The 15,453-nt window shown below is 41.7% G+C and overlaps 1 long non-coding RNA gene across 3 annotated transcripts in view; it reads left to right on the forward strand.

Moving 5' to 3' along the window:
• LOC119145254 overlaps nucleotides 1-15,453 on the forward strand; it is a 270,979-nt gene that overhangs the window by 71,831 nt on the left and 183,695 nt on the right. For all 3 annotated transcript variants that reach the window (XR_005103367.1, XR_005103369.1, XR_005103368.1), the window contains one exon: nucleotides 9,590-9,669. This is a non-coding gene — a long non-coding RNA (uncharacterized LOC119145254). The remainder of the gene's footprint in view (nucleotides 1-9,589; nucleotides 9,670-15,453) is intronic.

A 15,453-nucleotide genomic window follows, 5' to 3' on the forward strand; every position in this document is an offset into this window, starting at 1 on the left:
CCTAAAGCTGGCTTGCTCAAGGCTGCCTGGGCAGGCAGCTGAGATCTCACCCATGCTGCTGCTGCTTGGCCAAATGACTATGTGACAGAAGCTGACCTGTCTTGGAAGCTTCATTTTAAATCATAACTTCTAGTCAGTCGCTCACTGATTTAATGAAACTGAGGAGTGGCAGCACATGCTGCAGTGTTACAAACTGGTCAGAACCCAAGCTGGTTAATTGAACATTAAACAGCACTACATGGGAAAAATCAAGCAAATTTAGTGTTCTTGGCAATAGTTACCCTTGTTTTCCATTTCAGGAAGATCTAGGGCTCTGTGAAATATAACTAGAGATTGTCGGTACAAGTCCTACTCCAGTCAGCTTCCCAAGACCTCTTACACTAAGCACTGACTCTCAAGTCTGCTCCAAAAACTCTGTAGGTTACTAAAAATAGACAGTACAGCATTTGATTGTTGGAAGATTAATGTTATGGATCCTATGGATATAAATTACAGTTCCATTTGGGAAGGTTTGCTTGTCTAAATCCTGCATAAATACCTTCAAGCAAATATTAAAGGAGGTGGTGGTAGTGGGACTTTTTAATTTATTTTGGGTTTCTATTGGAGTACTTGTTCCAAGAACTGACTTCAGTTGGACTATAGTGGCAGAAGATGAAACCTGATATAATTGCCATTAAGGGATGAGAAGATCAAAGCAGTTTTGGAAAACAAACCTGAGAAATGGTGTACCAAGTTTGTCAGTCTAAAGGTGTTCTGTTGATTCAATGAGCATCCTTGCCACAATACATTCAGAGATGAGAAGCCTTACAAATGGAAGCTATAATGGCTGTTACACTAAGAAAAAATCAGTTTTGTCTCTGAAGTGGAAGGTGTTCAGTCAGCCTTTCTTTCCTGCTTCCCTGCCTGAGAGTCACTGCTGCAAAAGAGAAAGCTGTGACGGTTGGTTATGCTTAGGGATCCTTATGTTGCTGGGATGGTACCAAGGGACACTTATCTGATGATGCTTGCTATAGTATAAACAATGGTAATAAGATAATGTTGTTGTTTTAGTATTCTAATCCCTGATAAAGTAATTTACTTCTGTGAAGAACTGTCTCTTTAAAAGAAAAACAACACAACAATTCTCCCTTCTGAATTTGTTACCAATATAATTAAGCGTGTGTATATATATACATATTTTCTTAGTGTTAATATGACTAAAAGTTGGATTTCTGATTATGAAGGTATTTTCTTTGTTCTAGAATACATCCTAACCCTTTCAGAGAAGATGGTTAAAAGTGAGTGACTGTTTAAAGATACACAGACAAAAAAATAATAAAAAATATCTGTTTGGAATTTATTTGCCTCTTCTTGCAGTACCCTTTTAGAAACCTGAATGTATTTTCTTCTCTATCTGTTTCCCTATCTGTTGTGTGCTTTTCCATTTGTTTCTGTATCAAGACAATAGACTCTATTAAAAAAAAAAAAAGTAGAAATGAAGTTATAACTCCTGTGTTGTCATGGACATGGAAATTTTCTCAAGTCCAGGTTCTTCAATTATTTTGCAGTGAATGTTGCAACATCATTGAATGTTTACAATTATTCACAGGCATTGTAACCCATAGGAAAAAAAAAAAGTCAATGTTTGCATTGTTGATTTGTTTTTGGAAAAAAAGACTTTTTGGCAGTGTAGAATATGTATATGTAATCAACTCTGGAATTTTAAGTGTAGTGAGAAGGATATAAGAGGAAAATGCCTGCATTTTTTTATGAGTGTGATTCATAAGAGATGTGTTTGCTTATGGTTAATATCCAGTGTTTCTTGCCGCCTGAAATATAATGTCCTGTGTCTGTGCACAAAACTCCTTCACTTGGTTCATCTTGGGTCTTGACTTGGTTTTGGTTGATCTCCGTTGTCTTTAGTCAGAGGCAGTTGTATTTTCCTGGTGTATACCAGGGGTAAATGCTGCCTCTGCACTCAGGCCAGATTCCCTCAGTGGTTTGTCTGCAGTGCACCATGCCATATGGGAATGGGTACAGTCGAACCCTAGCTAAAACCATGGTACTGGAACTAGCTGAAATCTGATTGCTGTGGTACATCCCCGGCAGTGTCCAAGGCCAGGCTGGATGGGGCTCTGAGCAACCTGGTGCAGTGGAAGGTGTCCCTGCCCTTGGCAGGGGGTGGGAACTAGGTGGTCTTGAAGGTCCCTTCCAACCCAAACAGTTTTGTGAGTCTGTGTCCTGGAAGCACCCACAAACTGTAATTTCTAATTGCACCATCAATGATGACAGGCTTGCAGTACCACCCCCCCCGGTTTGTTTGTGCAGTCCCACGAGACATCATGCTTAGATGCCTTCTGGGTGCTCAGCACCGAGGCATGCAGCATGGGCATGCTTCCTGCTGTCCTGATGGGTAGGTGCATCCAAACCCGGAGGTCTTGGGAGAAGGAGGAACGTGAAAGTCTGAAAGGGGTTGGCTGGAGCAATGCAGGGGAGCTCCCTCTGCTTTCCTTGAAATGGATGTCAGTGTTTTTTAAAGAAAAAAACCCAAACAAACCCAAACCACACCAAACAACAAACCCCTATGTTGCCACCACCAATACAACCCTCCGCAAGGGTTCTAGCTCTGCTTCCCGGCACTGGGGGGTCTGCCACTTCAGAGGAGAAGGCAATGTGAAGGTGGCGGCCCATCAGCAAAAGGGAAAGCTGGCACACCTTTTGGGGGTCTGGTAAGAAAAGAAAACGTGAAAGATGCCTGTCCTCTTAAATGACTTTATTATTTACCGTGGAAGAATGCAGTAGATGCATCTGCTTCTGTTCTGCCTGTATCTGAGGTTGTCATGTTGGTACTGCTATTATTTCTGTTCTGTGTCACCCCAGACATCTTCTAATATGCAAATATCGCTACTTACTGAAAACTAAAAGCAAGTTAAGTATAGAACTAATGCCATCTGGTAGTTGAGACAGAAAAGTTAGATAATTAGCTGTTCTTGTCAAGGGACTGTGATTAAAATAGGCCATTTTCATAATAGTGACTAGTTTGTAGGGACTTCCTGAAAGCCACCTGGGATAATGATAATGAAAAGAACAAAATTAAAAAGGAGGGGGAGGTGGTGCCGTTATAGCTCATGATGGCTTGTGTAAGTGAATTAAGTTAGCTTTTAATTTGAAGGCCCTTATTTGGTGCTTTGGAAAGAAACCTAGATTGAGTTTTCTGGCTTTGTTTGGTGACATGACACAACCAGCTCGGCCAGGTGACTGCGGGGGACCCTTGCAATTTCTGTGCACAGCCCCCGTTTTGTTGCTCACGTCCTTACTAACTCGAGAGCGCTGTTGGCATAGCTCATCTTAAAAGACGACTCTAGTCTGAAGAACCTGGTGGGTCCTGCTCAGGGAATTTGTTCCTTTTGGGGGATTAGGACTATTAAGAAAAACTAGATGAGGAAAAAAAAATCAGAACGCCGTTACCGTTTTTTTTTTTAATCAGGTGATGATCACGATATGCATAGCAATGTTTAATACAAATTCTTACAGATAGGTATCTTTTAAGGAAAAAGCTGTTTGGCAAGTAGTAGTGGAGAGTAACCTAATGGTGTAGTGGGGTGAAGGATCTGTGTAGCTTTGGCAGCTCCAGCCCCCTCTCCAGCACTGCGCAGGGGCTCTGTGCTCCCTTTGGCCTTTCCAACTGAAATCTTCTCCTCCTCATCCAAGAAAATCGCAGCAGGGAAACCTCCAGAGGCTGAAGAGTACTTGCTCTTTCCTGCATGTGGATTCCTTAGTGGATGCCCTATGCCAATGTGATAGAGTAACTTTAATCAGTGAAGTCTGACCTGAATCATCTCCTAAGCTGAGTGAGTCTCTTTGGGAACAGGGTGTTAAGGGCAGCTATGCTAAGTGGACTAGTAGGGTAAAATAAATTAATAGTAAAATGGCAAAGGGAGAACACTCTATAAAATTGGTATTATTTAATTAAATACATTTTCACTTCAGATGGATAAAAATCCTAGCTCTAAATGAGAGAAATTGAAATTTAGTTGCTGCTTACTTGGTAATTCTAGTTAAAAGCTCCTCATGCTGTTTCAGATAGAGGTTTGCAAGACCAGTGTGGCTGTAATATTATTCTCGTACACAATGTGCTGCAAACCTCTTCTGAAAATGTAAGCAAGTTGAGAAATTAAAACATGGGCAAGAAGTAAAAGTATATTAGCTTTTCCATTCCCCTTGCAAAAAAATCTGCTTCTAAATTATTTTCATTAAATGAAGCTTTTATGTCCTTTTATTCCTTGATTATGAAAGCAATGATTTGAAAAATTCAAGATATTGAGGTCTCAAAAGTGTCAGGGATGCTCAGCTTTTAGAAAACATAAGTAAACATTTCAGTGCAATATGCTCAGAATAAATTGTTGTGAGTGTTTGTGGATATAGAAATATTTCTGATCAGTTTAATAGGTCAAACTTCATATCATTAAAAAGTTAATAAATGTAAGCATGCATGACCAAGTTAATAGAAGTCTCTAAACACTGTCTGTAAAAGTGTGATGCACATAATGAGTACTTACCTAAGGCTTGTTGGAAGAAGTGTTGAATCTGAACGCTGCCTTAGGAATTTTTCTTTTTTAAGATTGGGAAAATTAAACTATTACATTGCTTTTGAAGTGTTTTCCTGAAAACCATCAAAAATGGAAGATCCATTTTAGCTTCCAAATACAGGTTGTCACTCACGCTTTAAGTTCTGCCTACCCATGAGTTGTTCCAACATCCTTCTATGCTCAGTGCCCTGATGGCCACAGTTCTGCTCTGTATTATTTCTTTTTTTTGTGGCAGACCTTTGCATTATGCCCAGACAATCTGACTTTCCAGCATTCTTTGTGGTTTTATGGCTATTTACTTATATGGGAGAAAATGGGCTGTGAAGCTGACAGCCAAGCTGAAGCAAGAACAGGCTTTTCACGTGGTGCTGTTATAACTGGCTTTAGATAAATCTTGCAAGTGAGCAAGTGACTGTTGAAGGTATGAGGTAACAGAAAGGCTGGGTGGCTTTGGTTGAGTGCTATTAAATCAGACTGCTCTCTTGATGGCAGTTAGTTGAACTTCATGTGGTTTTAAAATTCAGATTTTTTTTTCCTTTTTTGTTGTTTTGTTTTTTTTGTTTTTTTTTTTTTTTTTTTTTTCAGTATGACAGACCTTTAGATATTTTTTCTCCCAACTTGTGTTTCTCTAATGTGCCAGAATTTTTTCACATCTGCTTTTTAATGAGGTGTCTGATTATATGTTTTGGTTCTGTCTTCTTAGTACAAGCTGGTGAAATTCAGATTTTCTTGTAGATAAGCCTTTGGCCTTTCAGTTGCTCCTGCCCTGTGAAGAAATTATTTCCTTCAAGTCAGCCAGTCTGCAGCTCCAGCTGTGACTGTAGACGAATGTTCTTGCAGGGTCATATACTGTAGTTCTGAACTTAAATAAAAGGATTAGCAAGAGTTCACTTGAAGGAAATACCCGCTTAATTTCACTATAATAACTATGAGAATCCATAGGGAAAACCAATAAAGCTTTACTATTAAAATTGTTAACAAATGATTATTCCACCCTGACCCCCCATCCCCTTCCTGCTGTTGCTGTGCTTTTGGGACAGCAACAAAGGATGAGATGACCTGGTTCAGGGGAGTACTTTGGTCCCTGGCCTACAAATTATCTTTTTCTTGAAAAAGAATTGAAAAAACAATGGCATTTATGAAGGCAACAATGTTTTCTGAGGTGTTTCATGCAATCTTCTGCCCCAAAACTTTGCTTGGTGCGAAGGAAGAAGGGGCGTGAGGTGGAGAGCTCTGCTGGGACCAGCTCTGACAGCCAGCAATGCCCAGGGGATGCATCTTGCTGCTCCAGGAGAGCGTGGACATTTTCCACAAACTGCTTTGAATGATTCCTGGCAGAAAGGGAGGTTTTCCAGGGTGAACCTCTTTGGCTGCGTACATAGACCTCATTGTCTTGTCTCAAAGAGACGGGGGGAGAGCAGAGGGGCTCCTGGCAGGGGGCTTCCTCCCTCGGTAGGATCCCTGTAGGCTGATGGGGGCTGGGCTATGGCCCCTTTCCACACCAGCAACTGGTGTGAAGGGCCAAGCCAGTACTGGGGGCAACAGTCTGATCCTTGAGGGCTCTCCTGTCCCTAATGGACATGTGAGGAGAGCATGGAAGGGGCTGGGTAACAGTGACCTTGGCTCTTTCCCCAGCATTTCTGGACTGCCAGCCTCAGGAAGCACTATTATTGGAGTAGTCAAAGCAATACTTGTATCCATTTCCTTGGGAAGGAAACTAAGAAATTAAAATTGAGTAATGCGACTGCCCTGCTGGGTTGAAGAAATCAAACAGACAAAAGTTGTCTAATTTTAAAGCTCAATATTAGCTTTGTATCTTTTGCTTCATTTGGGCTTTGGAGGTGGTCGGTTGGTAGACTGGTGACCCTCTTGAACCACTGGCTAGAAAATGCCCCAGTGCCCATCTGGGTTGCCTGCCAGGAGCTCCTGGTGTTGAAGCCAAGGCATGAAGGCTGGTGCATGAACAAGTCTCCCCAGTAATTATCTGAGGTGCTGCCTGAGCTCACACTTAGCGTGAAGAACTGGGAAACATTTTGGGTTCTATCAGGTGCTTTTCTGTTCCTCATTTTTACTTGAAAGACCTTGGCCCTTTAAGACATGTTTATGTATCTAGGATATATGTGCATCTATATCTATATCTATCTATATATATCTTGTAAAAGCATTTTTCAATCTTTGTTTCATCAAAAGACCATCTAATACTTCTTTTCAGAGAAGAAAAAAATCTGTGGACAGCACTGTGCTGTGTTTCAACAATGGTTTTCACTTGGGACCAGATAAGAATCAGACTAAACTTTGAATGTTGACTGACTCTTTTCTTTCTCTCCTCCTTTTTTCTTGCTTGCATTGCTCAAGAACATGATTTCAATTTTCCCTCCTCATGATCATGTTGTAGACCACCCTTTGAAACTGTAGGGACCACCAGCAGTCCATAGGGATGGCTGAGGAGCTGCAGTCTGCATAGAATTTCACGTGAACTTTTGTTCTTTGCTATACCCTTGCTCCAGCACTGAGCCAGCTGTTTCTAATGGTCTCTTCTTTAATACCTAATGTGGCTTTAATTAGTCACAAGTGGCAAGTGAGTCTAAAGGTACTAATTGCAGCCAAATAAATTAGGCATGCTCTTTTTATCAACTTCCTTTTGTCATTGGTTGGTTGGGGTTTTGGGGCTGTATGCCCAGGTAAGCAGCCTGGGCTTTAGAGCTGTTCCCTGTTTTTCCTACGTTCTTCAATGATCTCTCTGAAAGAGGTCACCCTGCAGAAATTGCAGAGATTCTGTTGGAAGAGGCTTGAATTATAAAAGCATGTTTCATGGAAACAGTTGGCGTGGTGTTTCCAAGTGGCCTGGCTTCATTTTAATTTGACTGGATTTCCAGAAACTTATTGTTGTAAGGTGAAAATTGTAGCCCAAAGCTGCAGCTAGTGGGACAGCTGTCAAGTGTGCCCTGTGTCTGTGCGATAGGTCCTGCGTTGGTGCACTGATGGGTTCACAGTAACAGGATTTAAATATGGATGGGGAACAGCAATGTCGGATCCATCCCACTTTCCCTCCCTGCCCCTTGGAAAAGCCACTTAGTAGCCCGAATGCACACCAAGTCTATAAGATGCATTTTGGGTAAAGTCAATTTACACTAGCAATTAAAACGTTCTATATTCTGTCGCTGAAAAATGCTGCTAGGTCGGTCGCCACTGGGAAGGGTGAGTGGGGTTCTTTGTTTCACGTGTCACCCAGAGATCGCCAGCCATGCCGTGTCCTCTAAGCCACACCTGGGCAGCAGCTCATGGCCCTGGGACCTTCCTCCCCGTTAATTCTGAGCTGCCTCGGTGCAGGCTGAGTGGGTAGTGTGGCTGGGAAGGAAGGTATGTGTTAGCCAAGGTGGGCTGCCGCTGCTCCTGTAATGTGAGGGTGAAGGGAGCACCACTTGACTTCTGGGTTATTTATTTTTTTTTAAGTTTATTTGATCTGAGAGCTAATGAATTTACTTAGTTGTTTATTTGTAAGCAGGGAAAATATGAGAGGAGTCAGTAATGAAATCATGTCACCTGCTCACGACATTTTCCAAGTTATTTCTTAACATAGAGTGCGCTGGAGCTTCTGTGTCGTAAGTGGTGAGGCTCTGTGGACTTTGAAGACAGCTACATAAAATTGGTGGTGTGAAAGGGCACAAATTAGAAAAATGATCGCAAATTTATTTTTCCTCACATCAATTAAATTCTAGTTTTTATGAAAGTGTTTGTGTGTATATACTAATACTAGGCGAGCAGTTTTAAATTCTGTAGATGGCGAGATGGGTATGTACATGTGGGTTTTATAAGCTTCATCTCATAATAAGCAAGATGTAGCAAAGTAGAGTTGTAGCCATACCCAGAGTGATGCTTTGCTGGCCTCAGTAGGCACCTGTGCTGTCCATGAGAGAAGTAACTGTGTTGAAGCAGCACAAAAGCAGAATGTTCTTCCATGTGTTATAAATTGCTAGAAATTGGGTAGGACCTACTGAGAGATTGCTTCTTGCAACTTTGATTTGATTAAGATAATTTTGTGGTGCGTATAAGGGAGAAAATGTGTGCTATAGGTGTCATTTGCAATAAAATGTAGCATCCTTCATAAAAGCAGACCAGTTGGCACACTGTTACGAAGTAGTACTTTTCTTGTATCCCCAAAAACATGTTTTGCCCATGAATTTCATGGTGATATGCTCATAGACACGGGAGTTAATTGTAGTACACAAAACCTGAAAGGTTAATTTGCTAGCTAGCTTACTGCATAGTCACTCTTTGTTAATCAAGCAGACGTGTGCAACATTAGGAGCACATGTTTTTTCTAATTCAGGATTTGATTTATAAAGGGAAGACTTTGCAGAGATACAGTATAACTAATGTAAGTTGCAGAGTCTTTTACTGTGCTTGTGGCTATAAAATCAAAATGCAGCTCTGAAGAATGCTGTGTCCAAAATTTTAAAGCATTCTTTGTACCTGGATGCTTAGGAAATACAGAGCTTTCCAACTGAGACTGAAAAGGAAGGAAAAATGTTAAGAAAAGACATGTTTCATATTCAGCATAAGTCATTCTTTCTGCAAAATATAACCATAATTTGGAAACGCTATTTCTTGCTCTGTGAAAATTGAAGAACTTCTCTGTGGGCAGTGTGAATTAGTATCAACAAGTGAATGTGCGGATACAGCATAGTTTCCAAATCATTAAACCAACTAGGGATGACTGCTTCTCTTTTGATACTTCTATTTTTACATGTCATGTTGATTTGCCATCTATAATTAGTCTTGTTAGTAATTGCATTTCTTGCTGTTCTAGTTCTGCCTCAGATGAACGTACTATAGCTTCGTTTGAATGCATGGGGAAAAAGTCTAAATAAAAAATTAGATTAAAAGAAGAACCACGTGAACAAAAAACCACTTCCAAGTGCGGCGTAAGACTGATCTCTGAAGTATTACTGCTCTACTTGCTGTGGATTCGGTGACTTCTGTATTGTGTAACGTGCTTATATTTCTTTTTAAACATTTAGGAGTTCCCCAGACCTTTTTGTTATGTGGTTGCTGAAGCCTTATCCTGGGACAGCAGCAATGATTGATGAGCACACTGCAGGTAAGAAATCAGATGGATGCCATGTGCTATGGCTGTTCATTAACTTTCCTCACATTGTTTAGGTTAAGCTTCAGTAGCAGCAGTCTTTAGCATTACAGGATCAAACCTGACTGAATGCAAAACATAAATCTCTTGTCTACATGAATGTCTACATATGTCTCTCTGTAAATCATCGTGAGCAGGTTTTTGGTTTTTCTCCTAGATTTTGGGAACTCTGACAACAGATGACGTTGCATGTAAAATTGGGTTTTAATGATCGAAAGATTATTACAAAATATGGTCTGTCATTTCTAATTCTTCCATCAAACCACCTGCTCCTGCAGGAGTGAGTTCCAGCTACTTTAAGTTAGACCAGATTGGAGCATCTATTCCAGAAGGCTTTATTTCTCTAAATCACACTTGGCCTGCTAACAAATTTTTGATGTTTGCCCCTTAGCAAACTTTTAACCAGTTAGTCTGCTAATAATTTGGTGACAATATCTCCATGAAGAAGAAAACAGAACACTTTTTTGGTATATTCGTAGTTAATTCCATCTGTATCCCAGAGAGGAGATGCTGGCTCTCCAGTGAGTTCTGTTCTTCTGCTCCTTGTGATCCAATTTCATTCACTCAGATTTTGCACTTGGTTCTGTAGTGGCCATGACTGCTCTGATGCAGGTTTCTGCTGCATTTCTGTGTGTCTTAGTTAAATGGAGACTTCACAAGATTCATTTTTCTTAATAAACCCACTCCTGTCAAATAGATGGATGTGATGGAAATGCCACAAAAAGAGATCATGTGCCAGCACATGTGTGTTTCTTCGCACAAAGCTGCAAACTCTTCCTCAGTCCTCCTGTGTACAAGAGTTATCTGATGTTGATAAACTCTGAGATTATTAGGAATATATAAATATCCTATGTAATCGATTAGAATGGTGGGAGCAAACCAGCTGCTGCTATTCTAGCCTTTACCCTTACCACTGTGTAAAAGCATTTCCTGAACTTTTGGATTTGATTTCACACAAACAGTTATAAGTCTAAGCCTGAACAGAAAGACAATTTCAGCATTTCTTGAGTGGTTTAAGTACCTCGTCTTAGAGGCCGTGCCAACTCAGGATATAGCTGTCAAGTTGCTGATACCCTTGGAGGTCAACCCAAGCTTATTAAAGCCTACCCAAAGGCCAGCAAAGGTTGATCTTGACTCAATCCTTGCTCTGTCACAAGCTCCCTGGTACGCCACAGGCACATTCTTTAGTCCCCATATCCGCGGGAGGTAAGTGCCATACATACCTATGTGCTTGCGATTCTGGTAGAGCAGATGGTGGGCCCAGAGTACTTTTTTTTTTGTACAACTCTGATATGCCCAGGGCTCTGCTGAGCTTTCTGTGGGGGCCACCTTGCTGTGCTGGTCACAGGGAGCTGCTGGGCAGCTGGTGCCCAGCAGTGAAGGGGTTGCTACCAAATGTGGGCTGTGGCTACAGTAAAAGGCTTGGTCTCATATGTAAGTGATGTCTCAGCACATGCATGGGCTTTGTACCTCTGGGCTTCCAGGTGCTCTCTTCCTTTGTAAGAGTATCACAAAGATAAATATGATGAAGACCGTGTTGTGTTCGGGTTGGGACCAGCCGTGTATCTAACACAGGCACGCTGTTAAAGAGGTGTCTTAAGGGAAGGGCACAAAATATACAAATGGATGACCCTGGAGTTGAGTTTATTCTGCAATGTGCAGGCTGTGAGAGCATAAACGCAGTGAACGTTTCAGAATGTCACTATCAGCCAGGTCAAGGGACCACGTTAAGGCTAGACCCTTAGGGAAGGATGGCAGCCTCCTGTCCCAGGGAGGGACTGGGAGCTGATGCCAAGAGAGGGGAGGGGAGCAAGTGCGGCACGTGGCTTTTCCCAGATCAGCCTCTCCTGATCCGCAGATGAAGGACCTCTGAGTCAGTGCTGGCTTCTCTGTTTGAGCAGTCTTGGCTATCCTTTCCCCTTCTGTGAATGTGTCAAGTTATGTTTTGAATCCAGGTGAATATTTAGGCTCCGCAGCTTCACACTGTTCAGAATTCCCTGGCTGAATACTGGGTGTGTGTGTGTGGGAGGGAGGGAGCACCCCCTGAAGTTAGCTTTGAACATCCTACCTGATGACTCAGTTATACCTGGGGGCTGGGAAGATGTGCTAGGGGAGGGTCAGGAGCTGAACTGTGCCCTTGCTGCTCCGGTGTGGCGGTGGGAAAGGGTGGTGGGTGCTAAGCTCTAAAGAAGGCATCTTGGTAAGTAGCTAGACTAAAATCTTCCTGATGTGAGATGAAACCACAGGGCTTCTGTGGATTTCCCATTGCTGCTGCCTTCCTGATGTGTAGGTCTGAGGTAGCTGCTCAGACTTGTCTTGCTTTTCTCTTTGAGCTCATTTCCCATGTTTTTTAATATAATTTGGGTTTGTGTGGCCATTATGTTCTGTACCTCCTGGAGTTCCAGAAAGCAACAGAGAAGATGTTCTGTCTCCTGAGCTGTGAGGCAGTTGTCCTGGCCATTTCCACCCCACCCCCCCCCCCCCCCCCAGCAGTATTCAAGATTGTGTGGAGGAAACCATCATAAGTTTAATATATCTTTAAAATATCCTGGTGACAAATGCTCAGTAGATTGAGCCTCCCAGCACCACATTAAAATACAGGACCATTAATCAGAATTGATCTTTTTTTTTTTTTTGCCCCCTTGTATTTCTTTTGTACACTCAAAACATTGCTTTCAGGTTCACAGAAACTTTAGATAGGTTAAAAAGAAAGAAAAGGGAATTACCCAACAACACTTTTCAAAGCAAAAATAATTGCACTGAGGACCTGACTGCACATATTCCAGCTAACGCGTCAAGGCTGTGGAAGGAAGTGTGGTCACTGCGTGAAGCTGCCTACCTTGCTTAGAGGGAGTCACAGAACTACACTGTGCAATATGTATGATATTAACCATTGTGGTGGGATTGCCGAACTGGGAAGAGCTATGGCTTTTCTGAAGGTGAGCCTCTCTGGAAAGGTAAAATTTGATATTGTGGGTGTGCTAAGTGCAGGATACAGAGTACTACACTTCTAGGAGTAAAGGCTTTTAAATTTCTCTAAAAGCAACCAGAACCAAACCCAACTCTTGGCCAAAATCTTAGCCAGTTGAAAGAGTAATTTAATTCTACTGAAAGAGATTGATTTAATTATACTGATTTTTCCTTGTTGTCAAAGAATATTTGGGAGACAGAATTAATGCAGCTGGGTAAAAGCTGGGTTTCTTTTTGCTCTCTGTATTTGTTTTTCTTCAAAACACAATGGAGATCTTTCACTTAATGTCTGTTCCTGATTACAGAACCAACTTCATGTTGTACACCTATTTCCATCCTGTCTGCCCTCATTTTCCCTTCTGTGCCGATGTTCACAGCAAGTGATAAGGCAGCTGTTACAAAGCATTGCCTTGATGCGCAAGACCTTCAGCTGTATCCTTATGAGATACAAGGCCAGTTGGATGTAGTGTGGTGCTTAAGGCTTTCTCAGCTGAAGATGACTCCACTGCATTTGTTCTAATAGCTCATGGAAAAACATGCAAGATAGCCAAGCCGGCTTTCTCACTTAGAGGAAACTCTTGGGCACCTTGTTCCTCAAGTCCCCAGAAAATGTGCAAAGGTTTTCCCCTGAATCCCTTCTGGGAGGCTGATGGACACCGAACTTGTCTGGGGTGCAAAATGACCAGCTATTTAGTGAGGAACCAAGAGGAAGAACCTCAAGTGAAAAAGCTTGTGAGGCTAGGACTGTGGCTGAACTGTTTGCTTGCCGTTTTAAGCCTTCAAGAAGGGATGGTGGTGGGGAGAAGAGCAAACCCACTGCTTTGCTTGACAGTGTGGGAAGGAGGGGTTGAGAAACAGTGTTGTGAGTGTTTGGAAGGGGAGAAAGTGACTTGGCCAATTTGATTAGACTAAAGAGAAATAAGGTTTATCCATAGATCATCTGGATGCATGTGAATATATGGAGGAGGACTGTTTCTTGCCAGAGACTTGTATAAAATTGAAAAAACAGCGGCGTGTTTTTTCTGTAGCAGGATATAACTAGATTGTAAACTTTGGCAGGACTCTTAATGTTGAATGCTTCTTGAAACTCTGACAATGTTTTTGTAAAACTGATTCTGGAACTGGAATAATTGAGAGTTTTTCTATATTCTCCCCATGTTAATTAGGTGAAACAGTAAGTTTTATATTTGTCCAGAAAGAGGTCAAAGCAAACAAGAAATCGAGAGTGGAAGAGCCAAGCAAGGATAAGTAATGAGCCAATTTCTCAAGCTGGCAATGACATACCAAGAGTGGAAAAAGTAGGCTTGCAAGCTTCCTTTATTATTATAACCTCTTGAACAGAATAATCCAGTCCAAAAAGCTATAAACGCTTTCCAATAGAGAAGTTTATGACCTAGTTTCTGACTGTAACACAGTATCACAGTGTGTGGAAAGAACTTACACAAAGATGCTGGTGGCAGTGCCTCTGGAGCATCGTATTAGAAGCTCGGTGTATTTAGGCATTCCTGTCTTTTGCAAATACTTGCTAAGTGGAGTCAAGTGGATTGAACTTGAAACATTGGGTGTTTTTTTGCAGGAGACACAGACATTTAAATGCCTGGGTTGGCATGAAGAATTTTCATAGGATGTCTGAAATTTTTTAACAGAGCGCTGTTTGGAAAAATAATCATTCTAGGGTTATTTCAACAATAATTCAGCAATTATAGGATGCCTTTCTAGATCCAATGTTCCTCTGGAGCAGTGAAGAATCAAAAAAAGGTGCATTTAGTCTGTTCACAATTATAAATCTGCTCTGGAGAGAGGCAGGGAAAACTTTGATTAAGCTTCATTCTATTCATGGGCTTCCTGTGAGGAGATGAGGGGAATGTGCGGGTGGGAACAAAAATGTTGAACTTGTGATCTGAACAGCAAAATCTCTTAAATTGTAGAGATGTTTCTCTGTCCTTCTGTGTATACCCTTGCAGGAGGCATCAGACCAGCCCATGTTTTGATTAGCTGCCCTGGTGAGAGGCTGGCTGACACGGCACTGCTGTGCCGGGGGGTGAAGCAGCACAGAAGTAAACTAGACGAGCTGTTTCAAGTTGGAGGATTTTGGTTTTGCTCCCTTGTCCTGTGACTCACTGATGCCGCAGAAAGCAAGGGAGCTGTGCTGATCTCCGTCAGCTGTGCTGTGACCAACAGCATCTATCCCTTTCTTCTGCCTTTTCAAGGAGGTTGGGAGTGATCTTGAAAGCACAGCCCGTTCGTGTCTCAGCTAAGAAGAGTTTCTGAATGCTGTTGAAAGATGTTAAATAATATTTGGTTAGCACAGCAAGAGCTATAGTTAAAAATTCTTGCAGTGTTTCAATTATAATTCCTTTATTATTTCAGTTGCTTATAAGTTCATGAAATGCTCATGTCTCAAGTTGAAATTTTCCAGCCTCGGTCTTGGCCTGACAGTGACCTTTCGTCCCTTTTCTTCTTTGCTGCTCTTTTCTCTGATGCATTAAGTGAACACGACTTGGGCATCTCACTTATAATGAGAAGAAAATAGTAGAAAAATACACTTCAGCTATTACTTTAAAACTCTGAGACTAAATAGCTCAAGTGGTGCAGCTTTTAGAGAAGTGGTGGTGAAAATCATCAGAAGTGCTTCTTGATCCTTATCAGAATCTGTGAGCAAGGGCCCTCGGGGGGGCTATCAACTTTAGGGCTCAAACTTAAACTTGCTGTCCACCATACACATGCATTACACTCCTTCATAATTACCACATGCAGTTATTTGGGCCT

This window comes from Falco rusticolus, chromosome 3, assembly GCF_015220075.1.
Source record: "Falco rusticolus isolate bFalRus1 chromosome 3, bFalRus1.pri, whole genome shotgun sequence".
NCBI classification, from domain to species: domain Eukaryota; kingdom Metazoa; phylum Chordata; class Aves; order Falconiformes; family Falconidae; genus Falco; species Falco rusticolus.